Source organism: Hyla sarda, unplaced genomic scaffold, assembly GCF_029499605.1.
Source record: "Hyla sarda isolate aHylSar1 unplaced genomic scaffold, aHylSar1.hap1 scaffold_2418, whole genome shotgun sequence".
Classification (NCBI taxonomy): Eukaryota; Metazoa; Chordata; class Amphibia; order Anura; family Hylidae; genus Hyla; species Hyla sarda.
The window spans coordinates 25,653-41,207 of record NW_026609104.1 but is presented as its reverse complement, the minus strand read 5'-3'; the positions used below and the strand labels follow the sequence as shown (position 1 = coordinate 41,207).

At 45.9% G+C, this 15,555-nt stretch overlaps 7 non-coding genes across 7 annotated transcripts; all 7 read right to left on the bottom strand.

The window, feature by feature from the left end:
• Positions 1-66: 66 nt before the first annotated feature.
• LOC130323024 (U2 spliceosomal RNA) lies at positions 67-257 on the bottom strand. Its single transcript, XR_008868413.1, has one exon. It is a non-coding gene; the product is annotated as a U2 spliceosomal RNA (small nuclear RNA).
• A 2,100-nt stretch (positions 258-2,357) lies between these two features.
• Positions 2,358-2,548, bottom strand: LOC130323023 (U2 spliceosomal RNA). The gene has a single exon (XR_008868412.1). It is a non-coding gene; the product is annotated as a U2 spliceosomal RNA (small nuclear RNA).
• Positions 2,549-4,641: 2,093 nt separating this feature from the next.
• Positions 4,642-4,833, bottom strand: LOC130323010 (U2 spliceosomal RNA). Its single transcript, XR_008868400.1, has one exon. It is a non-coding gene; the product is annotated as a U2 spliceosomal RNA (small nuclear RNA).
• A 2,090-nt stretch (positions 4,834-6,923) lies between these two features.
• On the bottom strand, positions 6,924-7,114 carry LOC130323021 (U2 spliceosomal RNA). Its single transcript, XR_008868410.1, has one exon. It is a non-coding gene; the product is annotated as a U2 spliceosomal RNA (small nuclear RNA).
• Positions 7,115-9,201: 2,087 nt separating this feature from the next.
• LOC130323020 (U2 spliceosomal RNA) lies at positions 9,202-9,392 on the bottom strand. The gene has a single exon (XR_008868409.1). It is a non-coding gene; the product is annotated as a U2 spliceosomal RNA (small nuclear RNA).
• Positions 9,393-11,480: 2,088 nt separating this feature from the next.
• Positions 11,481-11,671, bottom strand: LOC130323025 (U2 spliceosomal RNA). Its single transcript, XR_008868414.1, has one exon. It is a non-coding gene; the product is annotated as a U2 spliceosomal RNA (small nuclear RNA).
• A 2,091-nt stretch (positions 11,672-13,762) lies between these two features.
• On the bottom strand, positions 13,763-13,953 carry LOC130323019 (U2 spliceosomal RNA). The gene has a single exon (XR_008868408.1). It is a non-coding gene; the product is annotated as a U2 spliceosomal RNA (small nuclear RNA).
• Positions 13,954-15,555: the final 1,602 nt, after the last annotated feature.

Here is a 15,555-nt window from a genome sequence, read left to right as displayed (position 1 = left end):
GCTAGCTGGCTAGCCAGCAAGCAGGTAGCAATGAAAGTAGGAATCTTTCTTTTTAACCCTGTAAGGGGGTGGTGCACTGTACCCGAAGATACTGCCATATCGGGTCAATGCATAGGGCGACGGAAGCAAGCTTCGAAATCGGCCCCCGTTCTCAAAAATCCATTTAATATATGGTCCCCAGATAGGGGACGTATCAGATATTAAACTGATAAGAACAGATACTACACTTGATCTTAGCCAAAAGGCCGAGAAGCGATAACCGTGAAAGGGGCGGGCCCAACAAGGTCCCCTTCATGGGCACTATCACTGCTTGCTGTCAGGGAGGCTGCCAGACAATTTTCCATGCACACTCTGGGCTGGGGGGCAGTCAACCACCAGTACACACAGCAGAACCTAAACCCATACCATTATTGCTAAGCAGCAAGACAGGGGCCCATTGCACTCCCACGGGGCCTTTTTAAATGCAATCCATAACCCGGATTTGCCAGGAACCCTTCTTACTCCTCCTACTTGCATGTGACACTGGGCTTAGGATCTGCATAGGAAACACACACACAAGCACACACCTACCTTTGTTGCCTGCAGATGCCTCCTTGGCTGTCCCCAAACGGTATCAAACCAACACCCACGGGAAGCTGTAAGCATAGAGGACATGCCTGCACCCCATTGGACTTACCTGTGTGGGTTAAATCCGGGTTATTTGACAACCTATGGCGGTGATGGTTCTGCTCAGGCAGAGCAGTGCTGATGCTCCTCATAAAGCTGTCGCTGCTGTGAAGGTTCTAGGTGACATCACAAATCCCTATGGTTACATACACAACAAAGCTGGGTTGTTGTTGTTTACACTCTGCAAGGCCTGTGGAAGTCGAGTGACATCATAGCACTGTAGTTCTGAGGGTTCTAGATGGATGCAACAATCTCCTGTTGCTTCTATGAAGGCCATAATAGACGACATCACCAAACAGCTCCATAGTCACATACACAGCAAAGGAGAGATGTTGTTTACACCTAGTGATGTCAGTGGTATTGAGTGACATCACAGCACAGTGCTAAGGCTCCTGGGCCTGGACACAGCAGCGGCTGCAATATCTCAACGGAGAATACGTTTATATATATGTGTGTGTGTGCGCGTATATATATATATATATATATATATATATATATATATATATATATTTCTCCGCCGAAATCACTTTTAAACCCATTTCCACCTTTTTTTCCCTTCTGCTTCCTCTTACTTTTTTTTCACGTTTTTTTACGTTTTTCTCCTTTTCGCCTCTTTTCTGGGCGTATTATTCTTCTTTTTCTTCTTTTTTTTCGTCTAATGCATACCCCATCAGTGCAGCAATGCTTATTCAATACCGCCAGCAGATGGAGACACTGGGGGATAATTTTCTAAGGATTTATACTGATTTTTCCTGTCTGAATTTGTCGCACAGAAAGTTGCAGGCCAAATATGTGTGACATTTCTGCGACTTTAGCTTCTAGAGCATTTTTACAACATTATACATAGGTGCTGAATACATAAAAAGCGACTGTTCAGCGACAGACAAGTCGCATCGGCTGAAAGTAGGCCAGAATGTCAGTCCATGTTGGAGCAGGTTTAGATACAGTCTAAAGTATAGATCTCAAAGTCTGTGCACAGAATTTAGCAAGGGCCTCGCACCTTCTGATGCATCAGGTAGGTGCACAATAGCATAGCCTAACCCTCTGTACTTTGGTCTATATTGATGCGGGACATAGACAGCCAGCTGATGACCAATCCATTAGTGCAATGGATGGCTGGAAGCATTTGTCTTTGCCTTTGCAATACCACAGAAGCAATGCATGGTCAATGTACAGCAATGACACACCTGTGTGAACAGCCAGGAGACCCCCCCCCATGTTATGTTACATAGTTACATAGTTAGTACGGTCGAAAAAAGACATATGTCCATCAAGTTCAACCAGGGAATTAAGGGGTAGGGGTGTGGCGCGATATTGGGGAAGGGATGAGATTTTATATTTCTTCATAAGCATTAATCTTATTTTGTCAATTAGGAACATTCAGCACCCACCCGCTATCAAGGCAGCTGCCTATCATGTCATGCCCTACCTGCACAGGTGTGCTGGCTACTCAAATGATCCAATTAAGGAGGCCATTTAGTCAGCAGCAGCAGAAGTCCTGTGCCTGGACGCTCCAACAGCGGCCAGACACAAGCAGAAGCAGAAGCAGCAGAAGCAGCAGAAGCAGCAGCAGCACCACCTTTTGTTTTTTGGCTGCAGCAGCAGCAGCAAGGCCCACAGGGCTGGCTAGCTGGCTAGCCAGCAAGCAGGTAGCAATGAAAGTAGGAATCTTTCTTTTTAACCCTGTAAGGGGGTGGTGCACTGTACCCGAAGATACTGCCATATCGGGTCAATGCATAGGGCGACGGAAGCAAGCTTCGAAATCGGCCCCCGTTCTCAAAAATCCATTTAATATATGGTCCCCAGATAGGGGACGTATCAGATATTAAACTGATAAGAACAGATACTACACTTGATCTTAGCCAAAAGGCCGAGAAGCGATAACCGTGAAAGGGGCGGGCCCAACAAGGTCCCCTTCATGGGCACTATCACTGCTTGCTGTCAGGGAGGCTGCCAGACAATTTTCCATGCACACTCTGGGCTGGGGGGCAGTCAACCACCAGTACACACAGCAGAACCTAAACCCATACCATTATTGCTAAGCAGCAAGACAGGGGCCCATTGCACTCCCACGGGGCCTTTTTAAATGCAATCCATAACCCGGATTTGCCAGGAACCCTTCTTACTCCTCCTACTTGCATGTGACACTGGGCTTAGGATCTGCATAGGAAACACACACACAAGCACACACCTACCTTTGTTGCCTGCAGATGCCTCCTTGGCTGTCCCCAAACGGTATCAAACCAACACCCACGGGAAGCTGTAAGCATAGAGGACATGCCTGCACCCCATTGGACTTACCTGTGTGGGTTAAATCCGGGTTATTTGACAACCTATGGCGGTGATGGTTCTGCTCAGGCAGAGCAGTGCTGATGCTCCTCATAAAGCTGTCGCTGCTGTGAAGGTTCTAGGTGACATCACAAATCCCTATGGTTACATACACAACAAAGCTGGGTTGTTGTTGTTTACACTCTGCAAGGCCTGTGGAAGTGAGTGACATCATAGCACTGTAGTTCTGAGGGTTCTAGATGGATGCAACAATCTCCTGTTGCTTCTATGAAGGCCATAATAGACGACATCACCAAACAGCTCCATAGTCACATACACAGCAAAGGAGAGATGTTGTTTACACCTAGTGATGTCAGTGGTATTGAGTGACATCACAGCACAGTGCTAAGGCTCCTGGGCCTGGACACAGCAGCGGCTGCAATATCTCAACGGAGAATACGTTTATATATATGTGTGTGTGTGCGCGTATATATATATATATATATATATATATATATATATATATATATATATATTTCTCCGCCGAAATCACTTTTAAACCCATTTCCACCTTTTTTTCCCTTCTCTTCCTCTTACTTTTTTTTCACGTTTTTTTACGTTTTTCTCCTTTTCGCCTCTTTTCTGGGCGTATTATTCTTCTTTTTCTTCTTTTTTTTCGTCTAATGCATACCCCATCAGTGCAGCAATGCTTATTCAATACCGCCAGCAGATGGAGACACTGGGGGATAATTTTCTAAGGATTTATACTGATTTTTCCTGTCTGAATTTGTCGCACAGAAAGTTGCAGGCCAAATATGTGTGACATTTCTGCGACTTTAGCTTCTAGAGCATTTTTACAACATTATACATAGGTGCTGAATACATAAAAAGCGACTGTTCAGCGACAGACAAGTCGCATCGGCTGAAAGTAGGCCAGAATGTCAGTCCATGTTGGAGCAGGTTTAGATACAGTCTAAAGTATAGATCTCAAAGTCTGTGCACAGAATTTAGCAAGGGCCTCGCACCTTCTGATGCATCAGGTAGGTGCACAATAGCATAGCCTAACCCTCTGTACTTTGGTCTATATTGATGCGGGACATAGACAGCCAGCTGATGACCAATCCATTAGTGCAATGGATGGCTGGAAGCATTTGTCTTTGCCTTTGCAATACCACAGAAGCAATGCATGGTCAATGTACAGCAATGACACACCTGTGTGAACAGCCAGGAGACCCCCCCCATGTTATGTTACATAGTTACATAGTTAGTACGGTCGAAAAAAGACATATGTCCATCAAGTTCAACCAGGGAATTAAGGGGTAGGGGTGTGGCGCGATATTGGGGAAGGGATGAGATTTTATATTTCTTCATAAGCATTAATCTTATTTTGTCAATTAGGAACATTCAGCACCCACCCGCTATCAAGGCAGCTGCCTATCATGTCATGCCCTACCTGCACAGGTGTGCTGGCTACTCAAATGATCCAATTAAGGAGGCCATTTAGTCAGCAGCAGCAGAAGTCCTGTGCCTGGACGCTCCAACAGCGGCCAGACACAAGCAGAAGCAGAAGCAGCAGAAGCAGCAGCAGCACCACCTTTTGTTTTTTGGCTGCAGCAGCAGCAGCAAGGCCCACAGGGCTGGCTAGCTGGCTAGCCAGCAAGCAGGTAGCAATGAAAGTAGGGAATCTTTCTTTTTAACCCTGTAAGGGGGTGGTGCACTGTACCCGAAGATACTGCCATATCGGGTCAATGCATAGGGCGACGGAAGCAAGCTTCGGAAATCGGCCCCCGTTCTCAAAAATCCATTTAATATATGGTCCCCAGATAGGGGACGTATCAGATATTAAACTGATAAGAACAGATACTACACTTGATCTTAGCCAAAAGGCCGAGAAGCGATAACCGTGAAAGGGGCGGGCCCAACAAGGTCCCCTTCATGGGCACTATCACTGCTTGCTGTCAGGGAGGCTGCCAGACAATTTTCCATGCACACTCTGGGCTGGGGGGGCAGTCAACCACCAGTACACACAGCAGAACCTAAACCCATACCATTATTGCTAAGCAGCAAGACAGGGGCCCATTGCACTCCCACGGGGCCTTTTTAAATGCAATCCATAACCCGGATTTGCCCAGGAACCCTTCTTACTCCTCCTACTTGCATGTGACACTGGGCTTAGGATCTGCATAGGGAAACACACACACAAGCACACACCTACCTTTGTTGCCTGCAGATGCCTCCTTGGCTGTCCCCAAACGGTATCAAACCAACACCCACGGGAAGCTGTAAGCATAGAGGACATGCCTGCACCCCATTGGACTTACCTGTGTGGGTTAAATCCGGGTTATTTGACAACCTATGGCGGTGATGGTTCTGCTCAGGCAGAGCAGTGCTGATGCTCCTCATAAAGCTGTCGCTGCTGTGAAGGTTCTAGGTGACATCACAAATCCCTATGGTTACATACACAACAAAGCTGGGTTGTTGTTGTTTACACTCTGCAAGGCCTGTGGAAGTGAGTGACATCATAGCACTGTAGTTCTGAGGGTTCTAGATGGATGCAACAATCTCCTGTTGCTTCTATGAAGGCCATAATAGACGACATCACCAAACAGCTCCATAGTCACATACACAGCAAAGGAGAGATGTTGTTTACACCTAGTGATGTCAGTGGTATTGAGTGACATCACAGCACAGTGCTAAGGCTCCTGGGCCTGGACACAGCAGCGGCTGCAATATCTCAACGGAGAATACGTTTATATATATGTGTGTGTGTGCGCGTATATATATATATATATATATATATATATATATATATATATATTTCTCCGCCGAAATCACTTTTAAACCCATTTCCACCTTTTTTTCCCTTCTCTTCCTCTTACTTTTTTTTCACGTTTTTTTACGTTTTTCTCCTTTTCGCCTCTTTTCTGGGCGTATTATTCTTCTTTTTCTTCTTTTTTTTCGTCTAATGCATACCCCATCAGTGCAGCAATGCTTATTCAATACCGCCAGCAGATGGAGACACTGGGGGATAATTTTCTAAGGATTTATACTGATTTTTCCTGTCTGAATTTGTCGCACAGAAAGTTGCAGGCCAAATATGTGTGACATTTCTGCGACTTTAGCTTCTAGAGCATTTTTACAACATTATACATAGGTGCTGAATACATAAAAAGCGACTGTTCAGCGACAGACAAGTCGCATCGGCTGAAAGTAGGCCAGAATGTCAGTCCATGTTGGAGCAGGTTTAGATACAGTCTAAAGTATAGATCTCAAAGTCTGTGCACAGAATTTAGCAAGGGCCTCGCACCTTCTGATGCATCAGGTAGGTGCACAATAGCATAGCCTAACCCTCTGTACTTTGGTCTATATTGATGCGGGACATAGACAGCCAGCTGATGACCAATCCATTAGTGCAATGGATGGCTGGAAGCATTTGTCTTTGCCTTTGCAATACCACAGAAGCAATGCATGGTCAATGTACAGCAATGACACACCTGTGTGAACAGCCAGGAGACCCCCCCCATGTTATGTTACATAGTTACATAGTTAGTACGGTCGAAAAAAAGACATATGTCCATCAAGTTCAACCAGGGAATTAAGGGGTAGGGGTGTGGCGCGATATTGGGGAAGGGATGAGATTTTATATTTCTTCATAAGCATTAATCTTATTTTGTCAATTAGGAACATTCAGCACCCACCCGCTATCAAGGCAGCTGCCTATCATGTCATGCCCTACCTGCACAGGTGTGCTGGCTACTCAAATGATCCAATTAAGGAGGCCATTTAGTCAGCAGCAGCAGAAGTCCTGTGCCTGGACGCTCCAACAGCGGCCAGACACAAGCAGAAGCAGAAGCAGCAGAAGCAGCAGCAGCACCACCTTTTGTTTTTTGGCTGCAGCAGCAGCAGCAAGGCCCACAGGGCTGGCTAGCTGGCTAGCCAGCAAGCAGGTAGCAATGAAAGTAGGAATCTTTCTTTTTAACCCTGTAAGGGGGTGGTGCACTGTACCCGAAGATACTGCCATATCGGGTCAATGCATAGGGCGACGGAAGCAAGCTTCGAAATCGGCCCCCGTTCTCAAAAATCCATTTAATATATGGTCCCCAGATAGGGGACGTATCAGATATTAAACTGATAAGAACAGATACTACACTTGATCTTAGCCAAAAGGCCGAGAAGCGATAACCGTGAAAGGGGCGGGCCCAACAAGGTCCCCTTCATGGGCACTATCACTGCTTGCTGTCAGGGAGGCTGCCAGACAATTTTCCATGCACACTCTGGGCTGGGGGGCAGTCAACCACCAGTACACACAGCAGAACCTAAACCCATACCATTATTGCTAAGCAGCAAGACAGGGGCCCATTGCACTCCCACGGGGCCTTTTTAAATGCAATCCATAACCCGGATTTGCCAGGAACCCTTCTTACTCCTCCTACTTGCATGTGACACTGGGCTTAGGATCTGCATAGGAAACACACACACAAGCACACACCTACCTTTGTTGCCTGCAGATGCCTCCTTGGCTGTCCCCAAACGGTATCAAACCAACACCCCACGGGAAGCTGTAAGCATAGAGGACATGCCTGCACCCCATTGGACTTACCTGTGTGGGTTAAATCCGGGTTATTTGACAACCTATGGCGGTGATGGTTCTGCTCAGGCAGAGCAGTGCTGATGCTCCTCATAAAGCTGTCGCTGCTGTGAAGGTTCTAGGTGACATCACAAATCCCTATGGTTACATACACAACAAAGCTGGGTTGTTGTTGTTTACACTCTGCAAGGCCTGTGGAAGTGAGTGACATCATAGCACTGTAGTTCTGAGGGTTCTAGATGGATGCAACAATCTCCTGTTGCTTCTATGAAGGCCGTAATAGACGACATCACCAAACAGCTCCATAGTCACATACACAGCAAAGGAGAGATGTTGTTTACACCTAGTGATGTCAGTGGTATTGAGTGACATCACAGCACAGTGCTAAGGCTCCTGGGCCTGGACACAGCAGCGGCTGCAATATCTCAACGGAGAATACGTTTATATATATGTGTGTGTGTGCGCGTATATATATATATATATATATATATATATATATATATATATATTTCTCCGCCGAAATCACTTTTAAACCCATTTCCACCTTTTTTTCCCTTCTCTTCCTCTTACTTTTTTTTCACGTTTTTTTACGTTTTTCTCCTTTTCGCCTCTTTTCTGGGCGTATTATTCTTCTTTTTCTTCTTTTTTTTCGTCTAATGCATACCCCATCAGTGCAGCAATGCTTATTCAATACCGCCAGCAGATGGAGACACTGGGGGATAATTTTCTAAGGATTTATACTGATTTTTCCTGTCTGAATTTGTCGCACAGAAAGTTGCAGGCCAAATATGTGTGACATTTCTGCGACTTTAGCTTCTAGAGCATTTTTACAACATTATACATAGGTGCTGAATACATAAAAAGCGACTGTTCAGCGACAGACAAGTCGCATCGGCTGAAAGTAGGCCAGAATGTCAGTCCATGTTGGAGCAGGTTTAGATACAGTCTAAAGTATAGATCTCAAAGTCTGTGCACAGAATTTAGCAAGGGCCTCGCACCTTCTGATGCATCAGGTAGGTGCACAATAGCATAGCCTAACCCTCTGTACTTTGGTCTATATTGATGCGGGACATAGACAGCCAGCTGATGACCAATCCATTAGTGCAATGGATGGCTGGAAGCATTTGTCTTTGCCTTTGCAATACCACAGAAGCAATGCATGGTCAATGTACAGCAATGACACACCTGTGTGAACAGCCAGGAGACCCCCCCCATGTTATGTTACATAGTTACATAGTTAGTACGGTCGAAAAAAGACATATGTCCATCAAGTTCAACCAGGGAATTAAGGGGTAGGGGTGTGGCGCGATATTGGGGAAGGGATGAGATTTTATATTTCTTCATAAGCATTAATCTTATTTTGTCAATTAGGAACATTCAGCACCCACCCCGCTATCAAGGCAGCTGCCTATCATGTCATGCCCTACCTGCACAGGTGTGCTGGCTACTCAAATGATCCAATTAAGGAGGCCATTTAGTCAGCAGCAGCAGAAGTCCTGTGCCTGGACGCTCCAACAGCGGCCAGACACAAGCAGAAGCAGAAGCAGCAGAAGCAGCAGCAGCACCACCTTTTGTTTTTTGGCTGCAGCAGCAGCAGCAAGGCCCACAGGGCTGGCTAGCTGGCTAGCCAGCAAGCAGGTAGCAATGAAAGTAGGAATCTTTCTTTTTAACCCTGTAAGGGGTGGTGCACTGTACCCGAAGATACTGCCATATCGGGTCAATGCATAGGGCGACGGAAGCAAGCTTCGAAATCGGCCCCCGTTCTCAAAAATCCATTTAATATATGGTCCCCAGATAGGGGACGTATCAGATATTAAACTGATAAGAACAGATACTACACTTGATCTTAGCCAAAAGGCCGAGAAGCGATAACCGTGAAAGGGGCGGGCCCAACAAGGTCCCCTTCATGGGCACTATCACTGCTTGCTGTCAGGGAGGCTGCCAGACAATTTTCCATGCACACTCTGGGCTGGGGGGCAGTCAACCACCAGTACACACAGCAGAACCTAAACCCATACCATTATTGCTAAGCAGCAAGACAGGGGCCCATTGCACTCCCACGGGGCCTTTTTAAATGCAATCCATAACCCGGATTTGCCAGGAAACCCTTCTTACTCCTCCTACTTGCATGTGACACTGGGCTTAGGATCTGCATAGGAAACACACACACAAGCACACACCTACCTTTGTTGCCTGCAGATGCCTCCTTGGCTGTCCCCAAACGGTATCAAACCAACACCCACGGGAAGCTGTAAGCATAGAGGACATGCCTGCACCCCATTGGACTTACCTGTGTGGGTTAAATCCGGGTTATTTGACAACCTATGGCGGTGATGGTTCTGCTCAGGCAGAGCAGTGCTGATGCTCCTCATAAAGCTGTCGCTGCTGTGAAGGTTCTAGGTGACATCACAAATCCCTATGGTTACATACACAACAAAGCTGGGTTGTTGTTGTTTACACTCTGCAAGGCCTGTGGAAGTGAGTGACATCATAGCACTGTAGTTCTGAGGGTTCTAGATGGATGCAACAATCTCCTGTTGCCTCTATGAAGGCCATAATAGACGACATCACCAAACAGCTCCATAGTCACATACACAGCAAAGGAGAGATGTTGTTTACACCTAGTGATGTCAGTGGTATTGAGTGACATCACAGCACAGTGCTAAGGCTCCTGGGCCTGGACACAGCAGCGGCTGCAATATCTCAACGGAGAATACGTTTATATATATGTGTGTGTGTGCGCGTATATATATATATATATATATATATATATATATATATATATTTTCTCCGCCGAAATCACTTTTAAACCCATTTCCACCTTTTTTTCCCTTCTCTTCCTCTTACTTTTTTTTCACGTTTTTTTACGTTTTTCTCCTTTTCGCCTCTTTTCTGGGCGTATTATTCTTCTTTTTCTTCTTTTTTTTCGTCTAATGCATACCCCATCAGTGCAGCAATGCTTATTCAATACCGCCAGCAGATGGAGACACTGGGGGATAATTTTCTAAGGATTTATACTGATTTTTCCTGTCTGAATTTGTCGCACAGAAAGTTGCAGGCCAAATATGTGTGACATTTCTGCGACTTTAGCTTCTAGAGCATTTTTACAACATTATACATAGGTGCTGAATACATAAAAAGCGACTGTTCAGCGACAGACAAGTCGCATCGGCTGAAAGTAGGCCAGAATGTCAGTCCATGTTGGAGCAGGTTTAGATACAGTCTAAAGTATAGATCTCAAAGTCTGTGCACAGAATTTAGCAAGGGCCTCGCACCTTCTTGATGCATCAGGTAGGTGCACAATAGCATAGCCTAACCCTCTGTACTTTGGTCTATATTGATGCGGGACATAGACAGCCAGCTGATGACCAATCCATTAGTGCAATGGATGGCTGGAAGCATTTGTCTTTGCCTTTGCAATACCACAGAAGCAATGCATGGTCAATGTACAGCAATGACACACCTGTGTGAACAGCCAGGAGACCCCCCCCATGTTATGTTACATAGTTACATAGTTAGTACGGTCGAAAAAAGACATATGTCCATCAAGTTCAACCAGGGAATTAAGGGGTAGGGGTGTGGCGCGATATTGGGGAAGGGATGAGATTTTATATTTCTTCATAAGCATTAATCTTATTTTGTCAATTAGGAACATTCAGCACCCACCCGCTATCAAGGCAGCTGCCTATCATGTCATGCCCTACCTGCACAGGTGTGCTGGCTACTCAAATGATCCAATTAAGGAGGCCATTTAGTCAGCAGCAGCAGAAGTCCTGTGCCTGGACGCTCCAACAGCGGCCAGACACAAGCAGAAGCAGAAGCAGCAGAAGCAGCAGCAGCACCACCTTTTGTTTTTTGGCTGCAGCAGCAGCAGCAAGGCCCACAGGGCTGGCTAGCTGGCTAGCCAGCAAGCAGGTAGCAATGAAAGTAGGAATCTTTCTTTTTAAACCCTGTAAGGGGGTGGTGCACTGTACCCGAAGATACTGCCATATCGGGTCAATGCATAGGGCGACGGAAGCAAGCTTCGAAATCGGCCCCCGTTCTCAAAAATCCATTTAATATATGGTCCCCAGATAGGGGACGTATCTGATATTAAACTGATAAGAACAGATACTACACTTGATCTTAGCCAAAAGGCCGAGAAGCGATAACTGTGAAAGGGGCGGGCCCAACAAGGTCCCCTTCATGGGCACTATCACTGCTTGCTGTCAGGGAGGCTGCCAGACAATTTTCCATGCACACTCTGGGCTGGGGGGCAGTCAACCACCAGTACACACAGCAGAACCTAAACCCATACCATTATTGCTAAGCAGCAAGACAGGGGCCCATTGCACTCCCACGGGGCCTTTTTAAATGCAATCCATAACCCGGATTTGCCAGGAACCCTTCTTACTCCTCCTACTTGCATGTGACACTGGGCTTAGGATCTGCATAGGAAACACACACACAAGCACACACCTACCTTTGTTGCCTGCAGATGCCTCCTTGGCTGTCCCCAAACGGTATCAAACCAACACCCACGGGAAGCTGTAAGCATAGAGGACATGCCTGCACCCCATTGGACTTACCTGTGTGGGTTAAATCCGGGTTATTTGACAACCTATGGCGGTGATGGTTCTGCTCAGGCAGAGCAGTGCTGATGCTCCTCATAAAGCTGTCGCTGCTGTGAAGGTTCTAGGTGACATCACAAATCCCTATGGTTACATACACAACAAAGCTGGGTTGTTGTTGTTTACACTCTGCAAGGCCTGTGGAAGTGAGTGACATCATAGCACTGTAGTTCTGAGGGTTCTAGATGGATGCAACAATCTCCTGTTGCTTCTATGAAGGCCGTAATAGACGACATCACCAAACAGCTCCATAGTCACATACACAGCAAAGGAGAGATGTTGTTTACACCTAGTGATGTCAGTGGTATTGAGTGACATCACAGCACAGTGCTAAGGCTCCTGGGCCTGGACACAGCAGCGGCTGCAATATCTCAACGGAGAATACGTTTATATATATGTGTGTGTGTGCGCGTATATATATATATATATATATATATATATATATATATATATATATTTCTCCGCCGAAATCACTTTTAAACCCATTTCCACCTTTTTTTCCCTTCTCTTCCTCTTACTTTTTTTTCACGTTTTTTTACGTTTTTCTCCTTTTCGCCTCTTTTCTGGGCGTATTATTCTTCTTTTTCTTCTTTTTTTTCGTCTAATGCATACCCCATCAGTGCAGCAATGCTTATTCAATACCGCCAGCAGATGGAGACACTGGGGGATAATTTTCTAAGGATTTATACTGATTTTTCCTGTCTGAATTTGTCGCACAGAAAGTTGCAGGCCAAATATGTGTGACATTTCTGCGACTTTAGCTTCTAGAGCATTTTTACAACATTATACATAGGTGCTGAATACATAAAAAGCGACTGTTCAGCGACAGACAAGTCGCATCGGCTGAAAGTAGGCCAGAATGTCAGTCCATGTTGGAGCAGGTTTAGATACAGTCTAAAGTATAGATCTCAAAGTCTGTGCACAGAATTTAGCAAGGGCCTCGCACCTTCTGATGCATCAGGTAGGTGCACAATAGCATAGCCTAACCCTCTGTACTTTGGTCTATATTGATGCGGGACATAGACAGCCAGCTGATGACCAATCCATTAGTGCAATGGATGGCTGGAAGCATTTGTCTTTGCCTTTGCAATACCACAGAAGCAATGCATGGTCAATGTACAGCAATGACACACCTGTGTGAACAGCCAGGAGACCCCCCCCCATGTTATGTTACATAGTTACATAGTTAGTACGGTCGAAAAAAGACATATGTCCCATCAAGTTCAACCAGGGAATTAAGGGGTAGGGGTGTGGCGCGATATTGGGGAAGGGATGAGATTTTATATTTCTTCATAAGCATTAATCTTATTTTGTCAATTAGGAACATTCAGCACCCACCCGCTATCAAGGCAGCTGCCTATCATGTCATGCCCTACCTGCACAGGTGTGCTGGCTACTCAAATGATCCAATTAAGGAGGCCATTTAGTCAGCAGCAGCAGAAGTCCTGTGCCTGGACGCTCCAACAGCGGCCAGACACAAGCAGAAGCAGAAGCAGCAGAAGCAGCAGCAGCACCACCTTTTGTTTTTTGGCTGCAGCAGCAGCCAGCAAGGCCCACAGGGCTGGCTAGCTGGCTAGCCAGCAAGCAGGTAGCAATGAAAGTAGGAATCTTTCTTTTTAACCCTGTAAGGGGGTGGTGCACTGTACCCGAAGATACTGCCATATCGGGTCAATGCATAGGGCGACGGAAGCAAGCTTCGAAATCGGCCCCCGTTCTCAAAAATCCATTTAATATATGGTCCCCAGATAGGGGACGTATCAGATATTAAACTGATAAGAACAGATACTACACTTGATCTTAGCCAAAAGGCCGAGAAGCGATAACCGTGAAAGGGGCGGGCCCAACAAGGTCCCCTTCATGGGCACTATCACTGCTTGCTGTCAGGGAGGCTGCCAGACAATTTTCCATGCACACTCTGGGCTGGGGGGCAGTCAACCACCAGTACACACAGCAGAACCTAAACCCATACCATTATTGCTAAGCAGCAAGACAGGGGCCCATTGCACTCCCACGGGGCCTTTTTAAATGCAATCCATAACCCGGATTTGCCAGGAACCCTTCTTACTCCTCCTACTTGCATGTGACACTGGGCTTAGGATCTGCATAGGAAACACACACACAAGCACACACCTACCTTTGTTGCCTGCAGATGCCTCCTTGGCTGTCCCCAAACGGTATCAAACCAACACCCACGGGAAGCTGTAAGCATAGAGGACATGCCTGCACCCCATTGGACTTACCTGTGTGGGTTAAATCCGGGTTATTTGACAACCTATGGCGGTGATGGTTCTGCTCAGGCAGAGCAGTGCTGATGCTCCTCATAAAGCTGTCGCTGCTGTGAAGGTTCTAGGTGACATCACAAATCCCTATGGTTACATACACAACAAAGCTGGGTTGTTGTTGTTTACACTCTGCAAGGCCTGTGGAAGTGAGTGACATCATAGCACTGTAGTTCTGAGGGTTCTAGATGGATGCAACAATCTCCTGTTGCTTCTATGAAGGCCATAATAGACGACATCACCAAACAGCTCCATAGTCACATACACAGCAAAGGAGAGATGTTGTTTACACCTAGTGATGTCAGTGGTATTGAGTGACATCACAGCACAGTGCTAAGGCTCCTGGGCCTGGACACAGCAGCGGCTGCAATATCTCAACGGAGAATACGTTTATATATATGTGTGTGTGTGCGCGTATATATATATATATATATATATATATATATATATATATATATTTCTCCGCCGAAATCACTTTTAAACCCATTTCCACCTTTTTTTCCCTTCTCTTCCTCTTACTTTTTTTTCACGTTTTTTTACGTTTTTCTCCTTTTCGCCTCTTTTCTGGGCGTATTATTCTTCTTTTTCTTCTTTTTTTTCGTCTAATGCATACCCCATCAGTGCAGCAATGCTTATTCAATACCGCCAGCAGATGGAGACACTGGGGGATAATTTTCTAAGGATTTATACTGATTTTTCCTGTCTGAATTTGTCGCACAGAAAGTTGCAGGCCAAATATGTGTGACATTTCTGCGACTTTAGCTTCTAGAGCATTTTTACAACATTATACATAGGTGCTGAATACATAAAAAGCGACTGTTCAGCGACAGACAAGTCGCATCGGCTGAAAGTAGGCCAGAATGTCAGTCCATGTTGGAGCAGGTTTAGATACAGTCTAAAGTATAGATCTCAAAGTCTGTGCACAGAATTTAGCAAGGGCCTCGCACCTTCTGATGCATCAGGTAGGTGCACAATAGCATAGCCTAACCCTCTGTACTTTGGTCTATATTGATGCGGGACATAGACAGCCAGCTGATGACCAATCCATTAGTGCAATGGATGGCTGGAAGCATTTGTCTTTGCCTTTGCAATACCACAGAAGCAATGCATGGTCAATGTACAGCAATGACACACCTGTGTGAAC